The following is an 18574-nucleotide window of genomic DNA, read 5'->3' as shown; positions in this document are numbered from 1 at the left end:
TGAACCATAGACAGAAAAGCGAGAAAACAAATCACCTACACCGACGCACCAGCGTCACAGTCCATACCAGGGGTGACGGAGGCATCCGAGGGAGGGGGACTGCTACCCCGTTCCGCGGATCCCTTACGTTTCGGTTTTTTACGAACAGCATTAACGTTCGGCTGAACGCGTAACTTGCGTCGGCTGACGGGCAAGGGAGCTTCAGCCGCCGGTGACGTAGGAGGGTCAAGTTCTGTATCCGACACCACCCGCGCCGGTCCACATGCGGGATCCGGGGTCGCGGCGGAAACATCCGACGAATCGGAATGGTCAACACCTGCACTAGCTTCCGGCAAACATGGACTGCACGGAGGCGAAACGTGAGCAGGAAGGTCCGAGGCCGCAGAGTTGGAAGGAAGCGGAGCAGCTCCGCTGGCAGAGGTATGGGGCAGCGAAGCAGGAAGTTGTCGCGGCTCCATTTGTTGTGACATCGAAGTCGGTTTGGAAGACGGCGCCAACAGGCCCGACCGACGACCCGACTCGAGAGAAGCTGCGTCGGAGGCCGGAGGGGGGCCAGCAGCCGCCACCGGAACCGCTACCTCAGGAGGGCAGGGAGCAGCTACAGTACACAGTGGCTCGGAGGATGCCGGTCGCTCGGACTGGGGCATCTCAGGGAGATCCTCATCCGTACTATTTCCATCGTGTGGGCGACGCCTCTTATTATTCAAAAGTGGCACACCCACCTGAGGGACAGACGGAACAACATCAGATTTAGCACGCAAAGGAGGAAATTCTGTGTCAGGGGTGCGCAAAACCTGTGGCGGGGCGCTACTACCACTGGACTGTGCTACACCAAGAGCAGAACCACCTGCAACGAGGTCAGCGACCGTTAACTTGCGACGCTGTTCGAGAGAATTTTTTAAAACAAAAACCCTCCGCGGACAGTCAGTACGCACGTGACCACTTTCATTGCACAAAAAACAGGTGCCAACCTGACCACTATATGTTACATGGACACGATATCCACCGATCTGCAGGTGAGATGGAATATTCTGCTTAATGTGCATTTCGACTGAACGAATACCACTGTAACATTGCAGGCGATGTTGGCTTGACCAGCGTTCAAGGCGAATGCTCTTTACATCACCATACTTTTGTAGACCCTCCTTAAGATAGACATTATCCACCTCCGGTGGAAGGTTGTAAACACGAACATTGGTATACGTGATGGAAGCATTGGAAAGCAGAACGGTACTTACAGAATCATCCCGATGCCGAAACAGAACTTGATGACCATATTTAGAAAGAATTTTATCAACCTGAAGTGGGTCCATGAACTTAACAAAGAAAACATACAGTTCGGTATCAAAATAAGCAGTGTGCACCTGATCCGAATGAACACCAAAGGTATCTACCAACCAATCATGAATCTCAAGGGAACTAGGTTGCACATTGCGGGTTGACTTGTCGAAAGTAAAACTAACTGTAGCCTGACGAGGAATAACCTGGGACGACATTTTCAAAATAGGCGGTCGAAACCGCTACACACAACACACTGAACTAAGGACAGAAAGTAACACAAGGTACGAAACAACGACGGAGAAACACTCACAGAAGTTGCAACACAACACGTAAACAACGATAGTCCACTATACGTAACGCCACGGCGGAGCGGAAGACTAGGCACGTCCACACTGCACGGCGTCTAAAGCGGAACTCACCACTAGACCACACCGGACAAACGACGGCAGTGCTCTTTCCAGCGAACGCAGCAGCCGCCCACGGTTAACTGACGACAACTGTAAAAAATCCACTCTCTCGCGTTATAGAACGGCGTGCTCCGGACGCATTTCGTGGAGACGAACGCCAGCAATGATGAGAGCAAAAGGTGCCTACAAATCCTGTCGTTGCACCACGCACTGTTCTACGACAATTCACCAAGCAGACGCTCACGCCTTGTTGTGCTGTTTCCTTTGCGGGCAATGAGTGCATCTGCCTTCGACACAGGAAACATTACACGTTCGGCAGCTGTGGGATTGGAACCCACGCCTCCGAAGAGAATGGTGCCTGAAACCAGCGCCTTAGACCGCTCGGCCACGCTACCTACACAACACGCGCGTCACAAGAGCTGCGTCCTACCCCACGAGGACACACCGCAACGGCACAAAAATGAGACGTAAAAAGTGGCAACGGTGGGATTCGAACCCACGCCTCCGGAGAGACTGGTGCCTAAAACCAGCGCCTTAGACCGCTCGGCCACGTTACCGTTGGATCAGCAGCGGCAAAACGTTTCGTTTGTACTACAAAGATCACTTCGAAATGGAAGTATCTTGGCAATCGCCGTGCCATGTATTTCCACTGCTCTCCCACTGGAAGCGTCTCTTTAGGCCATCCACAGCAAGAAAAAGCCGTGCCCGCCGTACGGTAGCGACGCCACTTGTCTGTAGCTGTCGCAGTTAAGGAGACAGCGTCAAGAGACGTTTTCGTGCCGTGACCAGGTTTCGAACCTGCGCTTTCCTTAACCACTAAAGTATCGTAGCTGTAACTGTCAGGCGGAGCTAGAATGCTCCATGTATCAAACATATGTGAGCTCAAGGAGGTTACACTTGAAGGAAAAGCGGCAGGTTAACGCGATCACATCAAAACCCCCGGCAGCTACGGGATTCGAAACCGCGCCTACAGAGAGACTGGTGCCTTAAACCAGCGCCTTAAAGCGCTCGGCCACGCTACATGCGCTGCTTGGTGCGCCAGTGTTCCTAGCATTTCTAGAAACAGTGCACGCCACAGCTTCCTGTTCTGCTGGGACTGGCTGCTCATCCATCGCACTTCAAACGACTGCCCTTTTCGACTACAGAGAGCAGCGGACGTCTGCGCTCTGGGAGGCGACATTACGTGTTGGGGATGAAGTGGTAGTGCTAACTGCGGCCTGCGGAACACGAGTGAAAAAATCAAGACAGTACTGTCATTTCGAGTACTCGCCATTGCAACGGCAGCAAGGCAAAACTTTCAAAATTGCCGTGACCAGGATTCGAACCTGGGTTATTGCGGCCACAACGCAATGTCCTAACCACTAGACGATCACGGCCATGGCCACGGAGGCGCCCGCGAAGGCAGCTGGCTGCAATGCAAGTGGCGATACCCAGCAAAGCCTAGGCCAAGGTGTACGCCACAGCAGTGTCAGACACGGTCTCCATCACATGTATACGAGCAAATGAACGTGCCTGCGCTGTCAGGACTCTAACTACAGTGGTTAGCTGCATTCACCTCCGTGGCAATGTCTTGCAGTCCTCCAAGCCTCTTGACTACAGGTACCGGTATGTGGCTCGATAACAAGTGGATAGACGCCGCATCTCTCTCGCCGTCAGGTGTTGCCGCGAGTCATACTTAACGTAGCTTTCTGCACGCGTCAGCGTAGCGTCAGTCGAGCAAAGTCGAGACAGGTCGCATAGGAGGAGCAACAAAAACGCGCAATTCCGGTACCGGGAATCGAACCCGGGCCTCCTGGGTGAGAGCCAGGTATCCTAGCCACTAGACCACACCGGACAACGACGGCAGTGCTCTTTCCAGCGAACGCAGCAGCCGCCCACGGTTAACTGACGACAACTGTAAAAAATCCACTCTCTCGCGTTATAGAACGGCGTGCTCCGGACGCATTTCGTGGAGACGAACGCCAGCAATGATGAGAGCAAAAGGTGCCTACAAATCCTGTCGTTGCACCACGCACTGTTCTACGACAATTCACCAAGCAGACGCTCACGCGTTGTTGTGTTGTTTCCTTTGCGGGCAATGAGTGCATCTGCCTTCGACACAGGAAACATTACACGTTCGGCAGCTGTGGGATTGGAACCCACGCCTCCGAAGAGAATGGTGCCTGAAACCAGCGCCTTAGACCGCTCGGCCACGCTACCTACACAACACGCGCGTCACAAGAGCTGCGTCCTACCCCACGAGGACACACCGCAACGGCACAAAAATGAGACGTAAAAAGTGGCAACGGTGGGATTCGAACCCACGCCTCCGGAGAGACTGGTGCCTAAAACCAGCGCCTTAGACCGCTCGGCCACGTTACCGTTGGATCAGCAGCGGCAAAACGTTTCGTTTGTACTACAAAGATCACTTCGAAATGGAAGTATCTTGGCAATCGCCGTGCCATGTATTTCCACTGCTCTCCCACTGGAAGCGTCTCTTTAGGCCATCCACAGCAAGAAAAAGCCGTGCCCGCCGTACGGTAGCGACGCCACTTGTCTGTAGCTGTCGCAGTTAAGGAGACAGCGTCAAGAGACGTTTTCGTGCCGTGACCAGGTTTCGAACCTGCGCTTTCCTTAACCACTAAAGTATCGTAGCTGTAACTGTCAGGCGGAGCTAGAATGCTCCATGTATCAAACATATGTGAGCTCAAGGAGGTTACACTTGAAGGAAAAGCGGCAGGTTAACGCGATCACATCAAAACCCCCGGCAGCTACGGGATTCGAAACCGCGCCTACAGAGAGACTGGTGCCTTAAACCAGCGCCTTAAAGCGCTCGGCCACGCTACATGCGCTGCTTGGTGCGCCAGTGTTCCTAGCATTTCTAGAAACAGTGCACGCCACAGCTTCCTGTTCTGCTGCGACTGGCTGCTCATCCATCGCACTTCAAACGACTGCCCTTTTCGACTACAGAGAGCAGCGGACGTCTGCGCTCTGGGAGGCGACATTACGTGTTGGGGATGAAGTGGTAGTGCTAACTGCGGCCTGCGGAACACGAGTGAAAAAATCAAGAGAGTACTGTCATTTCGAGTACTCGCCATTGCAACGGCAGCAAGGCAAAACTTTCAAAATTGCCGTGACCAGGATTCGAACCTGGGTTATTGCGGCCACAACGCAATGTCCTAACCACTAGACGATCACGGCCATGGCCACGGAGGCGCCCGCGAAGGCAGCTGGCTGCAATGCAAGTGGCGATACCCAGCAAAGCCTAGGCCAAGGTGTACGCCACAGCAGTGTCAGACACGGTCTCCATCACATGTATACGAGCAAATGAACGTGCCTGCGCTGTCAGGACTCTAACTACAGTGGTTAGCTGCATTCACCTCCGTGGCAATGTCTTGCAGTCCTCCAAGCCTCTTGACTACAGGTACCGGTATGTGGCTCGATAACAAGTGGATAGACGCCGCATCTCTCTCGCCGTCAGGTGTTGCCGCGAGTCATACTTAACGTAGCTTTCTGCACGCGTCAGCGTAGCGTCAGTCGAGCAAAGTCGAGACAAGTCGCATAGGAGGAGCAACAAAAACGCGCAATTCCGGTACCGGGAATCGAACCCGGGCCTCCTGGGTGAGAGCCAGGTATCCTAGCCACTTTTTTTTTTTTTTTTCCTGGGTGATAGCCAGGTATCCTAGCCACTTTTTTTTTTTTTTTTTTTCTTTTTTTTTTCTAGCAGCTGTCTTATAGTCAAAATTCAGCAATGTGAGCGGACGAAGATTGGCAGCAGATAAACGACCAGAGGACTTCGGAATTAAAACAATTTTCCCTACTTTAAAATCGGCAGGCACATCCATCCCTCTGACAATCTCATTTAAAATCTGCGTAAAAATGCCACCCAAAAGAGGCCAAAAACGGAGATAAAATTCTTTAGGCAGGCCGTCTGGACCCGGCGATTTACTGGACGGAGAGCGAGCAATAAAATCGAAAACATCATCTACCTGGAACTCCCGGAGAAATTCGCCGTTCGCGTCAGGCGCGATCGTCGCAGTTAGATCCCCAAAGACATCATCCGAAAGAGACTCACCAGAATCATCGGCAGAATAGAGACTAGTGTAATACTGATGAAGAGCACGAACCATTTCCTCCTGTGCACTAAGCTGTCGCCCATCATCCACCGTAAGAGAAGAGATGAAGGAGCGACGACGACGAGTCTGATGCCGTAGCAGGTGGTACAAGGATGTCAGTTCACCTTCAACAAGAGAGTGAGGTTTCGACTTAACTCGCAGACCATCCATCTGTCGTCGTTTAAGGCTCAAGAGCTTGGCTTTAATACGACGAACATCATGGATCCGCAGTGGAGAGGTACCCGCCGCGTCATATAGTTCACGCAGGACAGAGTAGTAATATTCATACGTGTTCTTAAAATCACGCGTCCTAGCAGCACAGTAGAAAATCAAAGTCTGACGAATCTTGGGCTTGGCAAACGCAGTCCACCAAACCAGCAAGGAGGGGTATCGCGGGACAGAGCGAAGACATCGCTCCCACACGCCACTTATAACATCATCCATAGCACTGTCGGCAAGGTGGGAAACATTTAACATCCACTGGGAACGATAAAGTTTTGCAGGTTGGCGACTAAGATTTACAGTTGCAGTAAAAGCACAATGGTCAGAAAAACTAGTAGGAATAACATCGACAGAAAGAATTTTATCACATAAAAAATCAGATAAATAGAATCTGTCGAGTCTACTGCATGAGGACCCGGTAAAAAACGTATATTTCACCAGGGTTGGATATTTGTGTTCCCAGACATCACGCAGGTGCATCGTACGAACTAAGTCATGTAAATCACGGCAATAATTAAAATTGGGGGACTGGTCTGCAGGGCGTAAAACACAATTAAAATCGCCTCCGAGCAGGAGACTCCGAGGACTCTGGCGCAAAAGATAAATAAGCTCTTCTTTATAAAAGCGCGATCGAGCCACAGTGTGACCCGAACCAGAGGGGGCATACAAAACAACGAGGCGGAGATCAAAAAGACGACAACCAATCCCACGGCCAGAGTCAAGGAATTCAATGTCAGTAATAGGAATGCCCTCTCGAAAGAAAAGAGCAGTTCCTGTTGAATATTCCGGCGCGACATTAAAAGCAGTTTGAAATCCAGGTTGAGAGAGATCAGAAAACAACACTTCCTGCAAAAACACTACGTCCGCACAGGCGTCGTAAATAAACTGCCGCAAAGAGGCAATGCGAACGTCGGACTCAATACGGTTAACATTTAAGGTAAGAAAGGTGTATGCTTGAACCATAGACAGAAAAGCGAGAAAACAAATCACCTACACCGACGCACCAGCGTCACAGTCCATACCAGGGGTGACGGAGGCATCCGAGGGAGGGGGACTGCTACCCCGTTCCGCGGATCCCTTACGTTTCGGTTTTTTACGAACAGCATTAACGTTCGGCTGAACGCGTAACTTGCGTCGGCTGACGGGCAAGGGAGCTTCAGCCGCCGGTGACGTAGGAGGGTCAAGTTCTGTATCCGACACCACCCGCGCCGGTCCACATGCGGGATCCGGGGTCGCGGCGGAAACATCCGACGAATCGGAATGGTCAACACCTGCACTAGCTTCCGGCAAACATGGACTGCACGGAGGCGAAACGTGAGCAGGAAGGTCCGAGGCCGCAGAGTTGGAAGGAAGCGGAGCAGCTCCGCTGGCAGAGGTATGGGGCAGCGAAGCAGGAAGTTGTCGCGGCTCCACTTGTTGTGACATCGAAGTCGGTTTGGAAGACGGCGCCAACAGGCCCGACCGACGACCCGACTCGAGAGAAGCTGCGTCGGAGGCCGGAGGGGGGCCAGCAGCCGCCACCGGAACCGCTACCTCAGGAGGGCAGGGAGCAGCTACAGTACACAGTGGCTCGGAGGATGCCGGTCGCTCGGACTGGGGCATCTCAGGGAGATCCTCATCCGTACTATTTCCATCGTGTGGGCGACGCCTCTTATTATTCAAAAGTGGCACACCCACCTGAGGGACAGACGGAACAACATCAGATTTAGCACGCAAAGGAGGAAATTCTGTGTCAGGGGTGCGCAAAACCTGTGGCGGGGCGCTACTACCACTGGACTGTGCTACACCAAGAGCAGAACCACCTGCAACGAGGTCAGCGACCGTTAACTTGCGACGCTGTTCGAGAGAATTTTTTAAAACAAAAACCCTCCGCGGACAGTCAGTACGCACGTGACCACTTTCATTGCACAAAAAACAGGTGCCAACCTGACCACTATATGTTACATGGACACGATATCCACCGATCTGCAGGTGAGATGGAATATTCTGCTTAATGTGCATTTCGACTGAACGAATACCACTGTAACATTGCAGGCGATGTTGGCTTGACCAGCGTTCAAGGCGAATGCTCTTTACATCACCATACTTTTGTAGACCCTCCTTAAGATAGACATTATCCACCTCCGGTGGAAGGTTGTAAACACGAACATTGGTATACGTGATGGAAGCATTGGAAAGCAGAACGGTACTTACAGAATCATCCCGATGCCGAAACAGAACTTGATGACCATATTTAGAAAGAATTTTATCAACCTGAAGTGGGTCCATGAACTTAACAAAGAAAACATACAGTTCGGTATCAAAATAAGCAGTGTGCACCTGATCCGAATGAACACCAAAGGTATCTACCAACCAATCATGAATCTCAAGGGAACTAGGTTGCACATTGCGGGTTGACTTGTCGAAAGTAAAACTAACTGTAGCCTGACGAGGAATAACCTGGGACGACATTTTCAAAATAGGCGGTCGAAACCGCTACACACAACACACTGAACTAAGGACAGAAAGTAACACAAGGTACGAAACAACGACGGAGAAACACTCACAGAAGTTGCAACACAACACGTAAACAACGATAGTCCACTATACGTAACGCCACGGCGGAGCGGAAGACTAGGCACGTCCACACTGCACGGCGTCTAAAGCGGAACTCACCACTAGACCACACCGGACAAACGACGGCAGTGCTCTTTCCAGCGAACGCAGCAGCCGCCCACGGTTAACTGACGACAACTGTAAAAAATCCACTCTCTCGCGTTATAGAACGGCGTGCTCCGGACGCATTTCGTGGAGACGAACGCCAGCAATGATGAGAGCAAAAGGTGCCTACAATTCCTGTCGTTGCACCACGCACTGTTCTACGACAATTCACCAAGCAGACGCTCACGCCTTGTTGTGCTGTTTCCTTTGCGGGCAATGAGTGCATCTGCCTTCGACACAGGAAACATTACACGTTCGGCAGCTGTGGGATTGGAACCCACGCCTCCGAAGAGAATGGTGCCTGAAACCAGCGCCTTAGACCGCTCGGCCACGCTACCTACACAACACGCGCGTCACAAGAGCTGCGTCCTACCCCACGAGGACACACCGCAACGGCACAAAAATGAGACGTAAAAAGTGGCAACGGTGGGATTCGAACCCACGCCTCCGGAGAGACTGGTGCCTAAAACCAGCGCCTTAGACCGCTCGGCCACGTTACCGTTGGATCAGCAGCGGCAAAACGTTTCGTTTGTACTACAAAGATCACTTCGAAATGGAAGTATCTTGGCAATCGCCGTGCCATGTATTTCCACTGCTCTCCCACTGGAAGCGTCTCTTTAGGCCATCCACAGCAAGAAAAAGCCGTGCCCGCCGTACGGTAGCGACGCCACTTGTCTGTAGCTGTCGCAGTTAAGGAGACAGCGTCAAGAGACGTTTTCGTGCCGTGACCAGGTTTCGAACCTGCGCTTTCCTTAACCACTAAAGTATCGTAGCTGTAACTGTCAGGCGGAGCTAGAATGCTCCATGTATCAAACATATGTGAGCTCAAGGAGGTTACACTTGAAGGAAAAGCGGCAGGTTAACGCGATCACATCAAAACCCCCGGCAGCTACGGGATTCGAAACCGCGCCTACAGAGAGACTGGTGCCTTAAACCAGCGCCTTAAAGCGCTCGGCCACGCTACATGCGCTGCTTGGTGCGCCAGTGTTCCTAGCATTTGTAGAAACAGTGCACGCCACAGCTTCCTGTTCTGCTGGGACTGGCTGCTCATCCATCGCACTTCAAACGACTGCCCTTTTCGACTACAGAGAGCAGCGGACGTCTGCGCTCTGGGAGGCGACATTACGTGTTGGGGATGAAGTGGTAGTGCTAACTGCGGCCTGCGGAACACGAGTGAAAAAATCAAGAGAGTACTGTCATTTCGAGTACTCGCCATTGCAACGGCAGCAAGGCAAAACTTTCAAAATTGCCGTGACCAGGATTCGAACCTGGGTTATTGCGGCCACAACGCAATGTCCTAACCACTAGACGATCACGGCCATGGCCACGGAGGCGCCCGCGAAGGCAGCTGGCTGCAATGCAAGTGGCGATACCCAGCAAAGCCTAGGCCAAGGTGTACGCCACAGCAGTGTCAGACACGGTCTCCATCACATGTATACGAGCAAATGAACGTGCCTGCGCTGTCAGGACTCTAACTACAGTGGTTAGCTGCATTCACCTCCGTGGCAATGTCTTGCAGTCCTCCAAGCCTCTTGACTACAGGTACCGGTATGTGGCTCGATAACAAGTGGATAGACGCCGCATCTCTCTCGCCGTCAGGTGTTGCCGCGAGTCATACTTAACGTAGCTTTCTGCACGCGTCAGCGTAGCGTCAGTCGAGCAAAGTCGAGACAAGTCGCATAGGAGGAGCAACAAAAACGCGCAATTCCGGTACCGGGAATCGAACCCGGGCCTCCTGGGTGAGAGCCAGGTATCCTAGCCACTTTTTTTTTTTTTTTCCTGGGTGATAGCCAGGTATCCTAGCCACTTTTTTTTTTTTTTTTTTCTTTTTTTTTTCTAGCAGCTGTCTTATAGTCAAAATTCAGCAATGTGAGCGGACGAAGATTGGCAGCAGATAAACGACCAGAGGACTTCGGAATTAAAACAATTTTCCCTACTTTAAAATCGGCAGGCACATCCATCCCTCTGACAATCTCATTTAAAATCTGCGTAAAAATGCCACCCAAAAGAGGCCAAAAACGGAGATAAAATTCTTTAGGCAGGCCGTCTGGACCCGGCGATTTACTGGACGGAGAGCGAGCAATAAAATCGAAAACATCATCTACCTGGAACTCCCGGAGAAATTCGCCGTTCGCGTCAGGCGCGATCGTCGCAGTTAGATCCCCAAAGACATCATCCGAAAGAGACTCACCAGAATCATCGGCAGAATAGAGACTAGTGTAATACTGATGAAGAGCACGAACCATTTCCTCCTGTGCACTAAGCTGTCGCCCATCATCCACCGTAAGAGAAGAGATGAAGGAGCGACGACGACGAGTCTGATGCCGTAGCAGGTGGTACAAGGATGTCAGTTCACCTTCAACAAGAGAGTGAGGTTTCGACTTAACTCGCAGACCATCCATCTGTCGTCGTTTAAGGCTCAAGAGCTTGGCTTTAATACGACGAACATCATGGATCCGCAGTGGAGAGGTACCCGCCGCGTCATATAGTTCACGCAGGACAGAGTAGTAATATTCATACGTGTTCTTAAAATCACGCGTCCTAGCAGCACAGTAGAAAATCAAAGTCTGACGAATCTTGGGCTTGGCAAACGCAGTCCACCAAACCAGCAAGGAGGGGTATCGCGGGACAGAGCGAAGACATCGCTCCCACACGCCACTTATAACATCATCCATAGCACTGTCGGCAAGGTGGGAAACATTTAACATCCACTGGGAACGATAAAGTTTTGCAGGTTGGCGACTAAGATTTACAGTTGCAGTAAAAGCACAATGGTCAGAAAAACTAGTAGGAATAACATCGACAGAAAGAATTTTATCACATAAAAAATCAGATAAATAGAATCTGTCGAGTCTACTGCATGAGGACCCGGTAAAAAACGTATATTTCACCAGGGTTGGATATTTGTGTTCCCAGACATCACGCAGGTGCATCGTACGAACTAAGTCATGTAAATCACGGCAATAATTAAAATTGGGGGACTGGTCTGCAGGGCGTAAAACACAATTAAAATCGCCTCCGAGCAGGAGACTCCGAGGACTCTGGCGCAAAAGATAAATAAGCTCTTCTTTATAAAAGCGCGATCGAGCCACAGTGTGACCCGAACCAGAGGGGGCATACAAAACAACGAGGCGGAGATCAAAAAGACGACAACCAATCCCACGGCCAGAGTCAAGGAATTCAATGTCAGTAATAGGAATGCCCTCTCGAAAGAAAAGAGCAGTTCCTGTTGAATATTCCGGCGCGACATTAAAAGCAGTTTGAAATCCAGGTTGAGAGAGATCAGAAAACAACACTTCCTGCAAAAACACTACGTCCGCACAGGCGTCGTAAATAAACTGCCGCAAAGAGGCAATGCGAACGTCGGACTCAATACGGTTAACATTTAAGGTAAGAAAGGTGTATGCTTGAACCATAGACAGAAAAGCGAGAAAACAAATCACCTACACCGACGCACCAGCGTCACAGTCCATACCAGGGGTGACGGAGGCATCCGAGGGAGGGGGACTGCTACCCCGTTCCGCGGATCCCTTACGTTTCGGTTTTTTACGAACAGCATTAACGTTCGGCTGAACGCGTAACTTGCGTCGGCTGACGGGCAAGGGAGCTTCAGCCGCCGGTGACGTAGGAGGGTCAAGTTCTGTATCCGACACCACCCGCGCCGGTCCACATGCGGGATCCGGGGTCGCGGCGGAAACATCCGACGAATCGGAATGGTCAACACCTGCACTAGCTTCCGGCAAACATGGACTGCACGGAGGCGAAACGTGAGCAGGAAGGTCCGAGGCCGCAGAGTTGGAAGGAAGCGGAGCAGCTCCGCTGGCAGAGGTATGGGGCAGCGAAGCAGGAAGTTGTCGCGGCTCCACTTGTTGTGACATCGAAGTCGGTTTGGAAGACGGCGCCAACAGGCCCGACCGACGACCCGACTCGAGAGAAGCTGCGTCGGAGGCCGGAGGGGGGCCAGCAGCCGCCACCGGAACCGCTACCTCAGGAGGGCAGGGAGCAGCTACAGTACACAGTGGCTCGGAGGATGCCGGTCGCTCGGACTGGGGCATCTCAGGGAGATCCTCATCCGTACTATTTCCATCGTGTGGGCGACGCCTCTTATTATTCAAAAGTGGCACACCCACCTGAGGGACAGACGGAACAACATCAGATTTAGCACGCAAAGGAGGAAATTCTGTGTCAGGGGTGCGCAAAACCTGTGGCGGGGCGCTACTACCACTGGACTGTGCTACACCAAGAGCAGAACCACCTGCAACGAGGTCAGCGACCGTTAACTTGCGACGCTGTTCGAGAGAATTTTTTAAAACAAAAACCCTCCGCGGACAGTCAGTACGCACGTGACCACTTTCATTGCACAAAAAACAGGTGCCAACCTGACCACTATATGTTACATGGACACGATATCCACCGATCTGCAGGTGAGATGGAATATTCTGCTTAATGTGCATTTCGACTGAACGAATACCACTGTAACATTGCAGGCGATGTTGGCTTGACCAGCGTTCAAGGCGAATGCTCTTTACATCACCATACTTTTGTAGACCCTCCTTAAGATAGACATTATCCACCTCCGGTGGAAGGTTGTAAACACGAACATTGGTATACGTGATGGAAGCATTGGAAAGCAGAACGGTACTTACAGAATCATCCCGATGCCGAAACAGAACTTGATGACCATATTTAGAAAGAATTTTATCAACCTGAAGTGGGTCCATGAACTTAACAAAGAAAACATACAGTTCGGTATCAAAATAAGCAGTGTGCACCTGATCCGAATGAACACCAAAGGTATCTACCAACCAATCATGAATCTCAAGGGAACTAGGTTGCACATTGCGGGTTGACTTGTCGAAAGTAAAACTAACTGTAGCCTGACGAGGAATAACCTGGGACGACATTTTCAAAATAGGCGGTCGAAACCGCTACACACAACACACTGAACTAAGGACAGAAAGTAACACAAGGTACGAAACAACGACGGAGAAACACTCACAGAAGTTGCAACACAACACGTAAACAACGATAGTCCACTATACGTAACGCCACGGCGGAGCGGAAGACTAGGCACGTCCACACTGCACGGCGTCTAAAGCGGAACTCACCACTAGACCACACCGGACAAACGACGGCAGTGCTCTTTCCAGCGAACGCAGCAGCCGCCCACGGTTAACTGACGACAACTGTAAAAAATCCACTCTCTCGCGTTATAGAACGGCGTGCTCCGGACGCATTTCGTGGAGACGAACGCCAGCAATGATGAGAGCAAAAGGTGCCTACAAATCCTGTCGTTGCACCACGCACTGTTCTACGACAATTCACCAAGCAGACGCTCACGCCTTGTTGTGCTGTTTCCTTTGCGGGCAATGAGTGCATCTGCCTTCGACACAGGAAACATTACACGTTCGGCAGCTGTGGGATTGGAACCCACGCCTCCGAAGAGAATGGTGCCTGAAACCAGCGCCTTAGACCGCTCGGCCACGCTACCTACACAACACGCGCGTCACAAGAGCTGCGTCCTACCCCACGAGGACACACCGCAACGGCACAAAAATGAGACGTAAAAAGTGGCAACGGTGGGATTCGAACCCACGCCTCCGGAGAGACTGGTGCCTAAAACCAGCGCCTTAGACCGCTCGGCCACGTTACCGTTGGATCAGCAGCGGCAAAACGTTTCGTTTGTACTACAAAGATCACTTCGAAATGGAAGTATCTTGGCAATCGCCGTGCCATGTATTTCCACTGCTCTCCCACTGGAAGCGTCTCTTTAGGCCATCCACAGCAAGAAAAAGCCGTGCCCGCCGTACGGTAGCGACGCCACTTGTCTGTAGCTGTCGCAGTTAAGGAGACAGCGTCAAGAGACGTTTTCGTGCCGTGACCAGGTTTCGAACCTGCGCTTTCCTTAACCACTAAAGTATCGTAGCTGTAACTGTCAGGCGGAGCTAGAATGCTCCATGTATCAAACATATGTGAGCTCAAGGAGGTTACACTTGAAGGAAAAGCGGCAGGTTAACGCGATCACATCAAAACCCCCGGCAGCTACGGGATTCGAAACCGCGCCTACAGAGAGACTGGTGCCTTAAACCAGCGCCTTAAAGCGCTCGGCCACGCTACATGCGCTGCTTGGTGCGCCAGTGTTCCTAGCATTTGTAGAAACAGTGCACGCCACAGCTTCCTGTTCTGCTGGGACTGGCTGCTCATCCATCGCACTTCAAACGACTGCCCTTTTCGACTACAGAGAGCAGCGGACGTCTGCGCTCTGGGAGGCGACATTACGTGTTGGGGATGAAGTGGTAGTGCTAACTGCGGCCTGCGGAACACGAGTGAAAAAATCAAGACAGTACTGTCATTTCGAGTACTCGCCATTGCAACGGCAGCAAGGCAAAACTTTCAAAATTGCCGTGACCAGGATTCGAACCTGGGTTATTGCGGCCACAACGCAATGTCCTAACCACTAGACGATCACGGCCATGGCCACGGAGGCGCCCGCGAAGGCAGCTGGCTGCAATGCAAGTGGCGATACCCAGCAAAGCCTAGGCCAAGGTGTACGCCACAGCAGTGTCAGACACGGTCTCCATCACATGTATACGAGCAAATGAACGTGCCTGCGCTGTCAGGACTCTAACTACAGTGGTTAGCTGCATTCACCTCCGTGGCAATGTCTTGCAGTCCTCCAAGCCTCTTGACTACAGGTACCGGTATGTGGCTCGATAACAAGTGGATAGACGCCGCATCTCTCTCGCCGTCAGGTGTTGCCGCGAGTCATACTTAACGTAGCTTTCTGCACGCGTCAGCGTAGCGTCAGTCGAGCAAAGTCGAGACAGGTCGCATAGGAGGAGCAACAAAAACGCGCAATTCCGGTACCGGGAATCGAACCCGGGCCTCCTGGGTGAGAGCCAGGTATCCTAGCCACTTTTTTTTTTTTTCCTGGGTGATAGCCAGGTATCCTAGCCACTTTTTTTTTTTTTTTTTTCTTTTTTTTTTCTAGCAGCTGTCTTATAGTCAAAATTCAGCAATGTGAGCGGACGAAGATTGGCAGCAGATAAACGACCAGAGGACTTCGGAATTAAAACAATTTTCCCTACTTTAAAATCGGCAGGCACATCCATCCCTCTGACAATCTCATTTAAAATCTGCGTAAAAATGCCACCCAAAAGAGGCCAAAAACGGAGATAAAATTCTTTAGGCAGGCCGTCTGGACCCGGCGATTTACTGGACGGAGAGCGAGCAATAAAATCGAAAACATCATCTACCTGGAACTCCCGGAGAAATTCGCCGTTCGCGTCAGGCGCGATCGTCGCAGTTAGATCCCCAAAGACATCATCCGAAAGAGACTCACCAGAATCATCGGCAGAATAGAGACTAGTGTAATACTGATGAAGAGCACGAACCATTTCCTCCTGTGCACTAAGCTGTCGCCCATCATCCACCGTAAGAGAAGAGATGAAGGAGCGACGACGACGAGTCTGATGCCGTAGCAGGTGGTACAAGGATGTCAGTTCACCTTCAACAAGAGAGTGAGGTTTCGACTTAACTCGCAGACCATCCATCTGTCGTCGTTTAAGGCTCAAGAGCTTGGCTTTAATACGACGAACATCATGGATCCGCAGTGGAGAGGTACCCGCCGCGTCATATAGTTCACGCAGGACAGAGTAGTAATATTCATACGTGTTCTTAAAATCACGCGTCCTAGCAGCACAGTAGAAAATCAAAGTCTGACGAATCTTGGGCTTGGCAAACGCAGTCCACCAAACCAGCAAGGAGGGGTATCGCGGGACAGAGCGAAGACATCGCTCCCACACGCCACTTATAACATCATCCATAGCACTGTCGGCAAGGTGGGAAACATTTAACATCCACTGGGAACGATAAAGTTTTGCAGGTTGGCGACTAAGATTTACAGTTGCAGTAAAAGCACAATGGTCAGAAAAACTAGTAGGAATAACATCGACAGAAAGAATTTTATCACATAAAAAATCAGATAAATAGAATCTGTCGAGTCTACTGCATGAGGACCCGGTAAAAAACGTATATTTCACCAGGGTTGGATATTTGTGTTCCCAGACATCACGCAGGTGCATCGTACGAACTAAGTCATGTAAATCACGGCAATAATTAAAATTGGGGGACTGGTCTGCAGGGCGTAAAACACAATTAAAATCGCCTCCGAGCAGGAGACTCCGAGGACTCTGGCGCAAAAGATAAATAAGCTCTTCTTTATAAAAGCGCGATCGAGCCACAGTGTGACCCGAACCAGAGGGGGCATACAAAACAACGAGGCGGAGATCAAAAAGACGACAACCAATCCCACGGCCAGAGTCAAGGAATTCAATGTCAGTAATAGGAATGCCCTCTCGAAAGAAAAGAGCAGTTCCTGTTGAATATTCCGGCGCGACATTAAAAGCAGTTTGAAATCCAGGTTGAGAGAGATCAGAAAACAACACTTCCTGCAAAAACACTACGTCCGCACAGGCGTCGTAAATAAACTGCCGCAAAGAGGCAATGCGAACGTCGGACTCAATACGGTTAACATTTAAGGTAAGAAAGGTGTATGCTTGAACCATAGACAGAAAAGCGAGAAAACAAATCACCTACACCGACGCACCAGCGTCACAGTCCATACCAGGGGTGACGGAGGCATCCGAGGGAGGGGGACTGCTACCCCGTTCCGCGGATCCCTTACGTTTCGGTTTTTTACGAACAGCATTAACGTTCGGCTGAACGCGTAACTTGCGTCGGCTGACGGGCAAGGGAGCTTCAGCCGCCGGTGACGTAGGAGGGTCAAGTTCTGTATCCGACACCACCCGCGCCGGTCCACATGCGGGATCCGGGGTCGCGGCGGAAACATCCGACGAATCGGAATGGTCAACACCTGCACTAGCTTCCGGCAAACATGGACTGCACGGAGGCGAAACGTGAGCAGGAAGGTCCGAGGCCGCAGAGTTGGAAGGAAGCGGAGCAGCTCCGCTGGCAGAGGTATGGGGCAGCGAAGCAGGAAGTTGTCGCGGCTCCACTTGTTGTGACATCGAAGTCGGTTTGGAAGACGGCGCCAACAGGCCCGACCGACGACCCGACTCGAGAGAAGCTGCGTCGGAGGCCGGAGGGGGGCCAGCAGCCGCCACCGGAACCGCTACCTCAGGAGGGCAGGGAGCAGCTACAGTACACAGTGGCTCGGAGGATGCCGGTCGCTCGGACTGGGGCATCTCAGGGAGATCCTCATCCGTACTATTTCCATCGTGTGGGCGACGCCTCTTATTATTCAAAAGTGGCACACCCACCTGAGGGACAGACGGAACAACATCAGATTTAGCACGCAAAGGAGGAAATTCTGTGTCAGGGGTGCGCAAAACCTGTGGCGGGGCGCTACTACCACTGGACTGTGCTACACCAAGAGCAGAACCACCTGCAACGAGGTCAGCGACCGTTAACTTGCGACGCTGTTCGAGAGAATTTTTTAAAACAAAAACCCTCCGCGGACAGTCAGTACGCACGTGACCACTTTCATTGCACAAAAAACAGGTGCCAACCTGACCACTATATGTTACATGGACACGATATCCACCGATCTGCAGGTGAGATGGAATATTCTGCTTAATGTGCATTTCGACTGAACGAATACCACTGTAACATTGCAGGCGATGTTGGCTTGACCAGCGTTCAAGGCGAATGCTCTTTACATCACCATACTTTTGTAGACCCTCCTTAAGATAGACATTATCCACCTCCGGTGGAAGGTTGTAAACACGAACATTGGTATACGTGATGGAAGCATTGGAAAGCAGAACGGTACTTACAGAATCATCCCGATGCCGAAACAGAACTTGATGACCATATTTAGAAAGAATTTTATCAACCTGAAGTGGGTCC

General features: G+C 51.3%; 9 non-coding genes across 9 annotated transcripts; all 9 read right to left on the bottom strand.

The window, feature by feature from the left end:
* Window positions 1–2163: 2163 nt before the first annotated feature.
* Window positions 2164–2245, bottom strand: Trnal-uag. The gene has a single exon. It is a non-coding gene; the product is annotated as a tRNA-Leu (tRNA).
* Window positions 2246–2992: 747 nt separating this feature from the next.
* On the bottom strand, window positions 2993–3064 carry Trnah-gug. Its single transcript has one exon. It is a non-coding gene; the product is annotated as a tRNA-His (tRNA).
* A 386-nt stretch (window positions 3065–3450) lies between these two features.
* Trnae-cuc lies at window positions 3451–3522 on the bottom strand. The gene has a single exon. It is a non-coding gene; the product is annotated as a tRNA-Glu (tRNA).
* Window positions 3523–3967: 445 nt separating this feature from the next.
* On the bottom strand, window positions 3968–4049 carry Trnal-uag. The gene has a single exon. It is a non-coding gene; the product is annotated as a tRNA-Leu (tRNA).
* A 747-nt stretch (window positions 4050–4796) lies between these two features.
* Trnah-gug lies at window positions 4797–4868 on the bottom strand. The gene has a single exon. It is a non-coding gene; the product is annotated as a tRNA-His (tRNA).
* A 4254-nt stretch (window positions 4869–9122) lies between these two features.
* On the bottom strand, window positions 9123–9204 carry Trnal-uag. The gene has a single exon. It is a non-coding gene; the product is annotated as a tRNA-Leu (tRNA).
* Window positions 9205–9951: 747 nt separating this feature from the next.
* On the bottom strand, window positions 9952–10023 carry Trnah-gug. Its single transcript has one exon. It is a non-coding gene; the product is annotated as a tRNA-His (tRNA).
* A 4252-nt stretch (window positions 10024–14275) lies between these two features.
* On the bottom strand, window positions 14276–14357 carry Trnal-uag. The gene has a single exon. It is a non-coding gene; the product is annotated as a tRNA-Leu (tRNA).
* A 747-nt stretch (window positions 14358–15104) lies between these two features.
* Window positions 15105–15176, bottom strand: Trnah-gug. Its single transcript has one exon. It is a non-coding gene; the product is annotated as a tRNA-His (tRNA).
* Window positions 15177–18574: the final 3398 nt, after the last annotated feature.

The sequence above is a fragment of the Schistocerca piceifrons genome, unplaced genomic scaffold (assembly GCF_021461385.2).
Source record: "Schistocerca piceifrons isolate TAMUIC-IGC-003096 unplaced genomic scaffold, iqSchPice1.1 HiC_scaffold_687, whole genome shotgun sequence".
NCBI classification, from domain to species: Eukaryota; Metazoa; Arthropoda; class Insecta; order Orthoptera; family Acrididae; genus Schistocerca; species Schistocerca piceifrons.
Note: the sequence above shows the minus strand (reverse complement) of the source record. Positions and strands in the feature narration are given on the sequence as shown.